The 14,157-nt window shown below is 35.2% G+C and overlaps 2 non-coding genes across 2 annotated transcripts; both read right to left on the minus strand.

The window, feature by feature from the left end:
• Positions 1 to 9,593: 9,593 nt before the first annotated feature.
• On the minus strand, positions 9,594 to 9,667 carry TRNAW-CCA. The gene has a single exon. It is a non-coding gene; the product is annotated as a tRNA-Trp (tRNA).
• Positions 9,668 to 9,806: 139 nt separating this feature from the next.
• TRNAP-UGG lies at positions 9,807 to 9,880 on the minus strand. Its single transcript has one exon. It is a non-coding gene; the product is annotated as a tRNA-Pro (tRNA).
• Between the last annotated feature and the right edge of the window lie 4,277 nt (positions 9,881 to 14,157).

The following is a 14,157-nucleotide window of genomic DNA, read 5'->3' on the forward strand; positions in this document are numbered from 1 at the left end:
ATAAATTGACTTACTACACCCCAGAGTATGAAACTAAGGATACTGATATCTTGGCAGCATTCCGAGTAAGTCCTCAGCCTGGGGTTCCGCCCGAAGAAGCAGGGGCTGCAGTAGCTGCCGAATCTTCTACTGGTACATGGACAACTGTTTGGACTGATGGACTTACCAGTCTTGATCGTTACAAAGGACGATGCTATCACATCGAGCCTGTTGCTGGGGAAGACAGCCAATGGATCTGTTATGTAGCTTATCCATTAGACCTATTTGAGGAGGGTTCCGTTACTAACATGTTTACTTCCATTGTGGGTAACGTATTTGGGTTCAAAGCCCTACGTGCTCTACGTTTGGAGGATCTACGAATTCCCCCTACTTATTCAAAAACTTTCCAAGGCCCGCCTCATGGTATCCAAGTTGAAAGAGATAAGTTGAACAAGTATGGCCGTCCTTTATTGGGATGTACTATTAAACCAAAATTGGGATTATCCGCAAAAAATTATGGTAGAGCGTGTTATGAGTGTCTACGTGGTGGACTTGATTTTACCAAAGATGATGAAAACGTAAACTCACAACCATTTATGCGCTGGAGAGACCGTTTTGTCTTTTGTGCCGAAGCTATTTATAAATCACAGGCCGAAACCGGTGAAATCAAGGGGCATTACTTGAATGCGACTGCGGGTACATGTGAAGAAATGATTAAGAGAGCTGTATTTGCGAGAGAATTAGGGGTTCCTATTGTAATGCATGACTACTTAACCGGGGGATTCACCGCAAATACTACTTTGGCTCACTATTGCCGCGACAATGGCTTACTTCTTCACATTCACCGTGCAATGCATGCAGTTATTGATAGACAGAAAAATCATGGTATGCATTTCCGTGTATTAGCTAAAGCATTGCGTATGTCTGGGGGAGATCATATCCACTCCGGTACAGTAGTAGGTAAGTTAGAAGGGGAACGCGAAATGACTTTAGGTTTTGTTGATTTATTGCGCGATGATTTTATTGAAAAAGATCGTGCTCGCGGTATCTTTTTCACTCAGGACTGGGTATCCATGCCAGGTGTTATACCGGTAGCTTCAGGTGGTATTCATGTTTGGCATATGCCAGCTCTGACCGAAATCTTTGGGGACGATTCTGTATTACAATTTGGTGGAGGAACTTTAGGACATCCTTGGGGGAATGCACCTGGTGCAGCAGCTAATCGAGTGGCTTTAGAAGCTTGTGTACAAGCTCGTAACGAAGGGCGTGATCTTGCTCGCGAAGGTAATGAAATTATCCGAGCAGCTTGCAAATGGAGTCCTGAACTAGCCGCAGCTTGTGAAGTATGGAAGGCGATCAAATTCGAGTTCGAGCCGGTAGATACTATCGATAAGAAGGTCTAAAAAAAAATAAACGAAATAAAAAGAGAAAAAAATAAGTTATGAAATGCAGTAATTCTTCTTTATTCTTCTAATTGATTGCAATTAAACTCGGCTCAATCTTTTTTTTTATAAAAAAGATTGAGCCGAATAAAAATAGATCATGATATGATCATGAGACTTGACAAATCGAGATTCGTCTATTCTATATATCTAGAATATATATATATATTAAGGTATAATACAATAAAGAAATAAAAAGAAAATAATAAAATATAGTAGTATCATATGATAATGGAATCAAATACGCAGTATTTACAGAAAAAAGTCTTCGTTTATTGGGAAAGAATCAATATACTTTTAATGTCGAATCGGGATTCACTAAGACAGAAATAAAGCATTGGTTCAAACTCTTCTTTGGATTAAGGTGGTAGCTGTGAATAGCCATCGACTACCTGGAAAAGGTAGAAGAATAGGACCTATTCTGGGCCGTACAATGCATTACAGACGTATGATCATTACCCTTCAACCGGGTTATTCTATTCCACTTCTAGATAGAGAAAAAAACTAAAGGAGAATGAATGAAAAAAGACATAGTTTGGAAGTTAGACCTTTTTATAAGACTCTCTTTCAATTTCAAAAAAGAGGACGTTTGAAACTTTTAACAGGCGTAATCGTGAGTCAACATGCTAGAACTAGATAAGGAAGTTTTCTATAACCTTAATAAAAAGGATAAAAAGGTAGTTTTAGTTTATGACTCCGATCAAGAGCGAGAAATCCTTGATTTGGGATTGGACATAGAACCTGGACCCATCGGAGAGACGTTGAAAGGAGCGTATCCTGATGGTAAGAATTATACTTTCGTGGAAATACAGCGCTATAGACTTCAGTGTGGTAGAGTAGACGTTTTGTTCCTAATTTTTCTGGACCAAACCTCCGCTCCGACCCAACGATACAATGAATTTTTTCTGTTCATATTCATAAATAAAAAAGATTAGGAATCGCAATGCTACTATATGCGTCCAGAGCAGTATTTTGAATACTATTCTTCTATAATCCATTATTGCGCGGGGTCTTACTAACAGGACTTCGCGGCACAGGACGGGTCTTCGTCGAAAAGCTAACACCACCCGGCATTTTCATACCCTTTCTTTGGGTGGTATATCGCCTTTAAAAGTCTAAGAGGGTAGTAGGGGGGATCTTAAGAGGGTAGTAGGGGATCTTAAGAGGGTAGTAGGGGATCTATAGTAGGTAAGATAATTTGCCCTTTGATTTTGATTGAATATACTATTTTTCTGCCTTTACCACGCATTATTGTATGCGCTTCTAGAGAAGTATGTATGCAGGAAGTAAATTCTAGTCGCTTTCTTTTGAATCCAATTTCAAATTAGATTAGAAAGATAGAAAGGCCATGAGGATGGGAAAATAAAAAAAATCTTTTTAATTAGTTCTCCTTTTTTGGAATTTTCTTATTATCCTTATCATTTTTTTTACAGAATATTTTGCAAACTAAAAAAATACAATAGTCAATATTCCTTATAATAGATATACTTAATTATATCATAAGAATCTTAAGATATTTTTCGACTAGATAGAAATAGTAAATTTGAATTGAGACACCTATTCCATGACGGATTTAAACTTACCTTCTATTTTCGTGCCTTTAGTAGGCTTAGTATTTCCGGCAATTGCAATGACTTCTTTATTTCTTTATGTGCAAAAAAAAAAGATTGTCTAGTATTTTTTAGTGTAAGTAATATAATATGGTAGGGTATGTGACTTTTTCTACACACACTTTCTACACACAAATGAAAAACGGCTATGGATGCAGATATAGGCTACGAGCATAAATGCATGAATATGCAGAGCTTGGTATAGCGAGTTTTTTTTTATTTATTTTAATTGAATCAACGAATATTTTTTGAATAGAAAGTCAATGTATCTAACCTATTATTTCACAGGAGTACTAGTTGCTGAAGGCGATTTCAGAATCAAAAAAAGTAAAGGCAAAATTATTTAGCTTATTCTCTCAATTTCAATCGACCGCTGCTGGATTTAGTATATCTAATATGAATTGGCGATCAGAACACATATGGGTAGAACTTCTAAAAGGTTCTCGAAAAAGGAGTAATTTTTTCTGGGCCTGTATTCTTTTTCTAGGTTCACTAGGATTCTTATTGGTTGGGACTTCCAGTTATCTTGGTAAGAATATTATATCTATACTTCCATCTCAAGAAATTCTTTTTTTTCCGCAGGGGGTCGTGATGTCTTTCTACGGAATCGCAGGCCTATTCATTAGCTCCTACCTGTGGTGTACTATTTTGTGGAATGTAGGTAGTGGTTATGACCGATTCGATAGAAAAGAGGGAATAGTTTGCATTTTTCGTTGGGGATTCCCTGGAATAAAACGTCGCGTCTTCCTTCGATTCCTTATGCGGGATATCCAATCAATTAGAATTCAGGTTAAAGAGGGTCTTTATCCTCGTCGTATTCTTTATATGGAAATCCGGGGCCAGGGGATCATTCCCTTGACTCGTACTGATGATAAGTTTTTTACTCCACGAGAAATTGAACAAAAAGCTGCCGAATTGGCCTATTTCTTGCGCGTACCAATTGAAGTATTTTGAGGTATCTTTTTTGAACTGAATTGAATGAAGAAAAGATAAATTGGAAGAAGAAAAGTTTTCTCAACATGGGGAGGAAGTCCCTTCGAAATTGGATTTGTTATTGTAAGGGGATTTTTAAGTATTTATCTAAAGGAAGGAACAAACGAGGATAAGATAAAATTATTTTAAATTTTTTTTGTCGAAGTTAGATATATTGCATACTATTCTTCTCTTCCATTTTCACCCGAAAGGGCTTTTTTTATTCTATTTCACTATTTCATTCCATCTAGATCTAAGAAAGAACCCAATGCACTGAAATTCCACTAATATACAAAAAAGAAGAATAGATACAGGGTATCAAACCTATAGAGTTTTTGCTTCAAAGAAATAGAAATATCATGAAATAGAAATATCATCATATAGAGTCAGGGAATGGAATAGAGTCAGCGAATGAAGCATATTCATTAACAACTCCATTTACAGATCAAAAATGAAAAAAAAGAAAGCATTGCCTTCTTTACTATATCTTGTATTTATCGTACTTTTGCCTTGGGGGGTCTCTTCCTCATTTAACAAATGTCTGGAACTTTGGATTAAGAATTGGTGGAATACCAGGCAATCCGAAACTCTCTTAACTGATATTCAAGAGAAAAGGATTCTAGAAAGATTCATAGAATTAGAAGAACTTTCTCTCTTGGACGAGATGATAAAAGGGAAACTAAAGACACATGTACAAAAACCTCCTACAGGAATACACAAGGAAATAATACAATGGGTCAAAATAAATAATGAGGATCATCTCCATATCATTTTGCATTTCTCGACAAATATAATCTGTTTGGCTATTCTAAGTGGTTCTTTTTTTCTGGGTAAAGAGGAACTTGTCATTTTGAATTCTTGGGTTCAGGAATTCTTCTATAATTTAAATGACTCAATAAAAGCTTTTTTTATTCTTTTAGTTACTGATTTTTTTGTTGGATTTCACTCCACCCGTGGTTGGGAACTAGTAATTCGTTGGGTCTATAACGATTTTGGATGGGCTCCTAATGAGCTTATTTTCACTATTTTTGTTTGTAGTTTTCCAGTAATTCTAGATACATGTTTGAAATTTTGGGTCTTTTTTTGTTTAAACCGTCTATCTCCTTCGCTTGTAGTCATTTATCATTCAATTAGTGAAGCATAAATTCATTTGATCTCCCGATATTAATATTAATCAAATTAGCATCTTTCTTTAGAAAGAAAGCCCTTTTCCATTTTACCAAAATTCTTTCTATTTATACCTGCTTTAAGGTATTCATCATTGCAGTACAACTGTTGCAGTAGAATGCCAACAAATTCGTGTATAGGGAACTAGATTAGCTTAGCTACCTATCTAATTTATTGTAGAAATTCTGGGATCTGTGATTGGACATGGAAAATAGAAATACTTTTTCTTGGGTAAAGGAACAGATAACTCGATCGATTTCTGTATCGATCATGATATACGTAATAACTCGGACATCTATTTCAAATGCATATCCCATTTTTGCGCAGCAGGGTTATGAAAACCCACGAGAAGCAACTGGGCGAATTGTATGTGCCAATTGCCATTTAGCTAGCAAGCCCGTCGATATTGAAGTTCCCCAAGCTGTGCTTCCCGATACTGTATTTGAAGCAGTTCTTCGAATTCCTTATGATATGCAATTGAAACAAGTTCTTGCTAATGGAAAAAAGGGAGGGTTGAATGTAGGTGCTGTTCTTATTTTGCCCGAGGGATTTGAATTAGCGCCGCCCGACCGTATTTCCCCTGAGTTAAAAGAAAAGATAGGAAATCTTGCTTTTCAGAGTTATCGTCCCGATAAAAAAAATATTCTTGTGATAGGCCCTGTTCCCGGTAAGAAATATAGTGAAATTGTCTTTCCCATTCTTTCCCCTGATCCTGCTACGAAGAAAGATGCTCATTTCTTAAAATATCCTATATATGTAGGGGGAAACCGAGGAAGAGGACAGATCTATCCTGATGGTAGCAAGAGTAACAATACAGTCTATAATGCTACGTCAACAGGTATAGTAAGAAAAATACTACGTAAAGAAAAAGGGGGGTATGAAATATCCATAGTTGATGCATCAGATGGACGCCAAGTGATTGATATTATACCTCCCGGACCAGAACTTCTTGTTTCAGAGGGGGAATCCATCAAGATTGATCAACCATTAACAAGCAATCCTAATGTGGGAGGTTTTGGTCAGGGGGACGCAGAAATCGTGCTTCAGGATCCATTACGTGTCCAAGGCCTTTTGTTCTTCTTCGCATCCGTTATTTTGGCACAAGTTTTTTTGGTTCTCAAAAAGAAACAGTTTGAAAAGGTTCAATTGTACGAAATGAATTTCTAGGTCCCGGAATTTCTTACCATCAAGTTGGTAAAAAGCCTCGATTTATTGGCAATTGCTAGAATTATCTATGATCTTTTTTGGAAATCCTTTTTTTGTTTAGACTTTTTTTTGTTTACGAGATGTCTGGAATTCCTTATTTATATCTCATGCAAAAGAAGAGAATCCAAGGCAAAGGCGAGAACAATAAAATTTAAATTTCTTTCGAGGGATTGCAGGTCTTCTTAATCGTCTATTCGGCACAAGAAAAAGGCTTTTTCTTGTGCCGATTCTTCTTGTATCAAAATAAGAATCCTTTTTCTTCCTAATTCGTCAAAGATTACTTTACTATTTCTTCTTTATTCGGGTCTGTCTCTTGGGCCTCTTTTTCTTTTGCTTAGGTTTAGCCGAGGTAGTGGACAAACAGAGGGGAAGAAAATATGGCGGGGGACAAATTTCTTGTGATTGTAAGCAAATAGAATTGCTTGGCTTGTTTAATTAAGTTTAACTTCAAACTTACAGAAATTTTGCAAAAAAAAGTAAACTCTTCCATTGAAGGTTTTTTTTTTATTTTTAGGCTAGTTGAATAGTTTTGATTAAGGTTTTATTAGTTTATTACTCGAAACTAAATCAAGGATTTTCAGGATACTTCCTTTGTGGAATAAGATATTGGATCCTCGAGTGATCTCTTTTTCTTGTTGCTTCATAAGAGTGAATCGAATAGATTCAATTCGCGTTATAAGAGTAAAAATTCCGCGGGTCCTTTCCGCTCTAATCAGATAAAGGGGGTAAGGACCCGCTAAGCTCCTACTTTTTCATGTTTACAATCTGGTCCCTCCGATTACTATAGAGATGAACCCAATCCAGAATATGAACCATAAAAGAAAACACCTACTAAACCAATCACAGGAATACCAGCTACAGTACCTATCAGCCAAAGAGGAATTCTTCCAGTAGTATCGGCCATTTCCCCTACTTTCCTCCACATTTTATCAATTGGTCATGCTAGAGACAAAAACAGTCATGGGTAGTTATAAGGATGGTATCTTTCCAAATGGGATAAGAGAATTCTTATTAGTCTCTTTCTTTCTCTCAATTGAAGAAGTAATTGGAAAATAAAACAGCAAGTACAAAAATGAGTAATAAACCCCAGTATAGACTGGTACGATTCAATTCAACATTTTGTTCATTCGGGTTTGATTGTGTCATAGTTCTATAGTTGGAATTTGGTTTATCGTTGGATGAACTGCATTGCTGATATTGATCCCAAGAAAAAAACAGTAGGTACAGCTAGTCCGTGAATAGCCAGCCATCGCACTGTAAAAATAGGATAGGTTCGATCTATGGTCATTGAGGGCCTCCTAAAAGGATCTACTAAATTCATCGAGTTGTTCTAAAGAATCAAAACGGTCGGTTATTAACGGAATTCCTTGTCGGCTTTCCGTGAAATATTCGTTTGGCCTAGGACTTCCAAACACGTCATAAGCTAAACCCGTACTGACAAATAACCAACCCGCAATGAATAGGGAAGGTATAGTAATGCTATGAATAACCCAGTATCGAATACTGGTAATAATATCAGCAAAAGAACGTTCTCCCGTGCTTCCAGACATGCTGAACTCCCAAAATTTTTGTACATTCAAAAAAGGAATTGATTCCGTAAAAGATGGGATCAACCAGTAAATAGAAAATTACTGATATTTCATCCTTGTGAGATTGTCAATTTTGTACCAAAGGTGTATTTTGAGTATACCGAATTAGTATAGCTATCCTTCCTATGGCACAGCAATCTGGTTTTGCCTGGTTCCGAAACATAATTACTTTTTTTTGTCTATAGGTAAGCTATATGTTATTCAAGGCGTCAATAGAAAACCCCTTTTTTGTAGGTTCTATTTATTTTCCTTGGCTTCGGAATAATAGAGTAATTCGGAATAGCAGCCAAAATCTTGGGAAAATCTAAGTTAATGATCAATAGGTTTGGATAAATAATTTAGGAAGGATATTCTCATACTGACACAATACAAGGACAAGTATATATATGTGAAATTTATCCTTTCATAATTCGTAATTAATCCTTGTCTTGTTTGTTGGATTAGGTCTAACTTTCTTGACCAAACTGCGAGCGTGGAACTTTACGAGATGAAATAGGGAAAGACAGAAGATAGAATAGAACTTAAAAGGATAATTGAAGTGACTCGTCTTCGAATCTACTTTGGTTGGAGTTCGAAAAAGGAATAAAAATAAAGTAAATTCAAGGAAGAGCTTTCTTTTTTTTTTAACAGACCCTCGGGAGGTCGTGGAATGCTTTTCTTCTCCTCTTATTCCATATAGAATACAATCAGTTAAAATTAAAATAAGAAGGAATAGGGGAATATTCGATCGTTCAGTCCAAAAAGAGGGTCCTATTGAAAAAGAAATTATCCAAAATAGAAAGAAGTTTTTTTTTCAAATTCAATTGTTTATTTATCTCTTATTCCGAAATTTCCCTGAAAATCCAATTTCATTTTTTCATTCAATGGGGTTATATGATCTAGTTCTTAATATTATTACTTTACTCAATTGAAAAATTCCATAACAAATCTCTTGATTCGAAATTAGGGACTCATGTATCATCTGATGAATCCACTTTCTTTTACACTTCTGTATCTCACTCTATCTTGTTTTTTAGTATTATCTAAAATAACTGATGAATTATGAATTTTCCATAACTTAGGTAAATGCTTTACCAACATATGTAGTGTAGTAAAAAAAAATAAATGGAATTTAACTCTTTCATGCTTACTTTAACTAGTTATTTCGGTTTTCTACTGGCTGCTTTAACTATAACCCCAGCTCTATTTATTGGCTTGAACAAGATACGTCTTATTTGAATTGACTGAATAATAATAATTCAGAAAAGCAAAATCTTTCTTTGGGATTCCTGATATTCTACGACTCTTTTCCAGACTAATTAGGAATTCTTTTCTTGGTCATTGAGATTCGTGGATAATTTAGAGTACTATTTAGGGATAGATCGTACCTCTTTTTTTATCCCCCCGAACAAATCGAAATGATTGAAGTTTTTCTATTTGGAATCGTCTTAGGCCTAATTCCTATTACTTTAGCGGGATTATTCGTGACTGCGTATTTGCAATACAGGCGTGGGGATCAGTTGGATCTTTGATTGAGTCATTTTTTTTTTTTTATTGACCTCCTCTCTGGTCTGGAGGAGGTCAAATTGGAGTTACAATTCAATTTTGTTAAATTATTTTACTCTGCTTCGACATAAGATAGATGGAATCACGCTCTGTAGGATTTGAACCTACGACATCGGGTTTTGGAGACCCGCGTTCTACCGAACTGAACTAAGAGCGCTTTCATTCATTCAAAAAGAAAATCTTTTTCTATTCCTAATGTATCTCACGTACGTATAGTCTCCACAAATTCCAGTTATACCCACTTTACTTTAATTGATCTCGTTGCTACTGCCTATAAAGAAGAAAGAAGTAATAGGTAGGGATGACAGGATTTGAACCTGTGACATTTTGTACCCAAAACAAACGCGCTACCAAGCTGCGCTACATCCCTTTTCCAAATTAAATTGTTGTGCAATGCCATTGTACACAATTCCTGTCTTCTTTTCCACATCATAATTTTCTTATTCTTTCTCTATCTATATATAGAACCCTCGTGTCATTTCTTCTTTTTGGTCTCATATAATTAAGGAATTATATACAGCTAAAATCCAATAGAATTTCGCCTATAAAAGAAAGATTACTTTTCCTTGATAATATATAGGAAGAAGGGGTCATCTTTTTATTTTTTAGGGATAGGACAATTTCGGAAAATTTCGTCGATTATGGTTCAGTTTATATATAGCATAAGTTTATGATCATATATGTATTCCAACAAGGAAGGAGGATTTTCAATGCGGGATATAAAAACATATCTCTCTGTAGCACCCGTGCTAAGTACTCTATGGTTTGGTGCTTTAGCAGGTTTATTGATAGAAATTAATCGTTTATTCCCGGATGCTTTGTCATTCCCTTTTTTTTAATTCTAGTTATTGCTATGGGAGGGATAGATTTCTTCGTGATATGACAAAATTTTATCTTATCCTTTTCAATCTTTTTTTAGTATCGGAAGGAAAAAGAAAGAAAAGATGGATTGGGTTGAACCTCAGAGTCATTAAAAATTTGGTAAACCCTATTTTTAAAAATAGAAATTCAATTTAAAGGGGTACCCAAGCTAAATCAGGCCTCAGAAATCAGAGCATAGAAAAAGGCGGGGCTGACTAATTAAATGAAAGGATTTCGAACCAAAATCTTTGCTAATTCGACAAGGATTGTATTCTTTAATTATTTCTCTATTTTTTATTACTTAATTTAAGAATAAAAAAAAATTATTCTAATGAATTTTATTCTTCTTCTTCGGATTCAAAATAGAAGAATAAAAGAATAAGTAGAAGAATTAAATTAAGTCAATCCAAAAGGAAAAGGAGGTTCATGGCCAAGGGAAAAGATGTTAGAATCAGAGTTATTTTGGAATGCATCAGTTGTGTTCGAAAAGGTGCCAATGAGGAATCGACGGGGATTTCTAGATATAGTACTCAAAAGAATCGCCACAATACACCCGGACAATTAGAATTCAAAAAATTTTGTCGTTATTGTCGCAAGCATACGACTCATCACGAAATAAAGAAATAGGAACATCGTGTATTCGATCTTTCCAAACAACAGAAAGAGTAAGAACTTCATATTTTATATATAAATAAAACATAGTATAGAATACAAAATACAAATCAACTCATCTGATTTCCGGTCGATATTATTTCATATGTATAGAGGGTATTCATATACTATAAATATGAATCAAATAAGATATGGATCAAAGAAAAACTACTTCTTCTGGATCCTAAATTAATAAAATAAAGAAGTGCATTTTCCAATTTTAAATTAAATAAGGAATAAATCATGTATACATCTAAACAACCTTTTCTTAAATCTAAGCAACCCTTTAGTAAATCCAAGCAAACTTTTAATAAATCCAAGCAACCCTTTCGTAAATCCAAGCAAACTTTTCGTAAATTCAAACAACCTTTTCGTAAATCTAAACAACCTTTTCGTAGGCGTCCCCGGATTGGCCCGGGAGATCGAATTGATTATAGAAACATGAGTTTAATTAATAGATTTATTAGTGAACAAGGAAAAATATTATCGAGACGAATAAATAGATTAACCTTGAAACAACAACGATTAATTACTCTTGCTATAAAACAGGCTCGTATTTTATCTTTTTTACCGTTTCGTAACTATGAGAACGAAAAACAATTTCAAGCCCAGTCAATTTCAATAATTACAGGTTCTAGACCCAGAAAAAATAGACATATTCCTCAATTAACGCAAAAGTACAATTCCAATCGAAACTTAAGAAACTACAACCAAAATTTAAGAAACAACAACCGGAACTTAAGTTCCGATTGTTGATGTTTTATTCGAATTCGCAAGGGCCAGACCTATATATATTATAAAGAAAGTAATCCAGCTCGTCGATTCCTACCACTTAATCTTAATTTATTGTATCTTCCCGGAGTTCCCTCTCCGGGAATTCATCTTTTATTATTCCAGTATATTACTTTATTTATACCTTTAATTGATGATCTTTATTTTATTGGAAATCGTGTAAAGATTATTTGGATTTGATACAGCTACTTGTGCAAGCATTTTACGATTAAGAATCAATTTCTTCTTGTACAGGTTGTGTATTAATTTACTATAACTATCGAATACTTTATATACCCGCGTTGCTGCGTTTATCCGAGTGATCCACAAACGACGAAAATCCCTCTTTTGCCTACCTCTATCTCGATGAGAGGAAACAAAAGCTCTTTTTACTTGTTGGGTAATCATTCGATTAAGTCTTAAATGAGCCCCTCTAAAGTTTGAGGCAAATGAACGCATTTTTGTTCGTCGTCTCCGGGCTATATATCCTCGCGGAACTCTGGTCATTGAATCAAATTAACCTTAATGAATAACTAATGATTTCTCTTCTTTTAGCCACCCTTTTTCTCATTAATAACAAAACTAATTATTCCGATATATAAAATATTAATTCCAATGGCTTTTGCTATAGTAACCTTCCCAACCACGATTTTTTATTCCACTCCGTTCAGTTATTTCTATACGAAATAACAAATTCATTCTAAATAATACTAAAAAAAATAGTGGGTTCCATCGTTTCTATGGTTCCCTTTTAAACGGTGAGGCCCTCTCTATACACCGGAGCCCTTTCTTTCATCAAAAAGTATTACGAACTTGTATAGTTCACATTCTTTGGCTCTACCTATCCATTATAGAGTAAATAGCTCTTTTCACAATAAGAGTTATCCATACAGTGACGGTATTTAATTATGAAAGTTGGCTAAGTAGCTGACCCTGTTAGTCCGTTCTTTATAAGATAAAAGAGCATAAGCCTTTTTCTTTTTATTACTATTTCCTCCGCTTAATGGATAACCATTTGCTACCAATGGGAGAATTGCTTCTTATTTCCAAATTTAGATAATTCGATTTGCACCAAAGGAAACCAGAAATTCCATATACCATAGAAATCTAGGATAGAGAAGCTATATCCTATTCATTGGTACTAATCAGGGATACTTCAAATTTTTTTTATATTTGTTTGAAGTCATGATCTGAACGAGTCGCACATACACCCTAGCACATGTTCCTCGACGCTGAGGGCATCCTTTAAGCGCAGCCGTTTTTCTAGCATTTCGTATTGGCTGTCTTGCGTTTCTAATAAGTTGTTTAAACCGTTGGCATGTTGTATGTATATAGAAAAAAATGGATTGGTTTAGATCCATCTTAACCTGATGATTGCTCATCATGAAGTCTTTCTATTTTCTATTAAATCGAGGAAAACACGAATTTAGCTGTGAAATAACTTTACAAGAAATCCGGACACTACCAATCCTTAAACATTTCCGGAAACCACACTGGATCAGTATCGCAGTGCTTGTCAATCATTTCATCCCCTACAATATCGACAAGTCCCATAAGCTTTGGCTTCGTCTGCTGACATAAAAACATCCCTTTCCATGTCTTCGGATACAACCCAAAAAGGCTTGCCTGTTCTTAGTGCATAAACCCTTGTGATCATTTCGCGAACTTTGTGTAACTCTTCTACTTCTAGTAAAAATTCTGGTGTCCTTGCCCGATAATAAGCACTAGCAGGTTGGTGAAGCATAATCCTCGCGTGAGGGAATGCTATACGCTTGGCGGGTTCTCCTCCAAGCAGAATGAAGGACGCCATGGACGCGGCTATTCCGAGGCATATTGTATATATATCTGGTGTCACCGTTTGCATCGTATCAAAAATAGCCATTCCTGAGATTAGCCAACCGCCTGGGGAGTTTATAAACAAAAAAATATCACTAATTCCATCTTCTATACTCAGATATACCATGAGACCTGTAATATGATTCGTGATCTCGCAACGAATCTCTTGACCTAAAAAAAGTGTCCTTTCTCGATACATAACATTGTATAAGTCAACCCAAGTCGCTTCTTCATCTCCAGGAATCCGGTAAGGTACTTTTGGAACACCAATGGGCATATTAGATTAATATTATTAAATTTAAGTAAGAAACACTTTAATATGGAAACGTAAGAATGGAACAGAAAGAAAGAATCTGCAGTTTATTGTCTTAATTTTTATTCTTATTCTATTCTATTTTATTCTTATTCTATTCTATATGAATACTATAGATTCTATTAATACATAGATGGAAAGGTTATACATATAAGAAAGGTAAGACAGATTGAATAAAGAAAAAGGAATGGGTGATTCGAATGCTAAACAAAAAT

This window comes from Hordeum vulgare, unplaced genomic scaffold (assembly GCF_904849725.1).
Source record: "Hordeum vulgare subsp. vulgare unplaced genomic scaffold, MorexV3_pseudomolecules_assembly, whole genome shotgun sequence".
Lineage (NCBI taxonomy): Eukaryota > Viridiplantae > Streptophyta > Magnoliopsida > Poales > Poaceae > Hordeum > Hordeum vulgare.